A 732-nucleotide genomic window follows, 5' to 3' on the forward strand; every position below is an offset into this window, starting at 1 on the left:
ATTGATTTCAGAAAACATAAAACTGGAAAACACATGCAACACTTTAGAACTTACAACTTACCTTATGTGTTTCCTTCCCACCCTTAACTGCACTCTGAGTTGTGTACACATGGCTGATTTTTGACACTGATGTAACAGTGCTAGAAGAAGTTTGGGTCTGTTGTCTTGAAGTGTCTTTCGTAAAACTTACTGCAGCAGGTTTGGGAGTCCCACCAGCTTCATGTTTCTGCAGAATGCACCAGCATTTTTTATCAAAAATTGATTTCCCCATCATTTTCATAAAGGTAGAGAATTTATATTTATCCATTCATTTTCATTACAGAAAGTAATATTTAATAAATTCAACTAATTTTGAAATCTATTTCAACCTTATATTAGCTTATTGTATCATTTTACCCATTCATTAAATTTAGAAATGTTTACCAACACCATAGTAGTAGTAACAATAAAAGGAGGTGACATTAAATTCATGCTTTTAGACTGGTAGTGTTTTCATAAAATCAGTTCATGGTTAGTAGGATCAGTTCCTATTAGACCTCATACAACTTGATAAAATTATCATTATGAATACAAAACCAAATTTCACTTTTTATGATGTTTTAATATGTGATATATTTACCCATGCATCTGAAACACAATAAATCACAAATACTGGAAGCATTAATATATATACACATCATAGGATACCTTAGACAAGCTTTGGAACTTGAGGCCATGCTTTGCAAGCCTTAA

General features: G+C 31.8%; 1 protein-coding gene across 1 annotated transcript in view; it reads right to left on the reverse strand.

Annotated features, from left to right (window-relative positions):
* LOC119588585 overlaps window positions 1-732 on the reverse strand; it is a gene marked incomplete at its 5' end in the record, with an annotated part of 260597 nt that overhangs the window by 230111 nt on the left and 29754 nt on the right.

The sequence above is a fragment of the Penaeus monodon genome, chromosome 24, assembly GCF_015228065.2.
Source record: "Penaeus monodon isolate SGIC_2016 chromosome 24, NSTDA_Pmon_1, whole genome shotgun sequence".
Taxonomy (NCBI): domain Eukaryota; kingdom Metazoa; phylum Arthropoda; class Malacostraca; order Decapoda; family Penaeidae; genus Penaeus; species Penaeus monodon.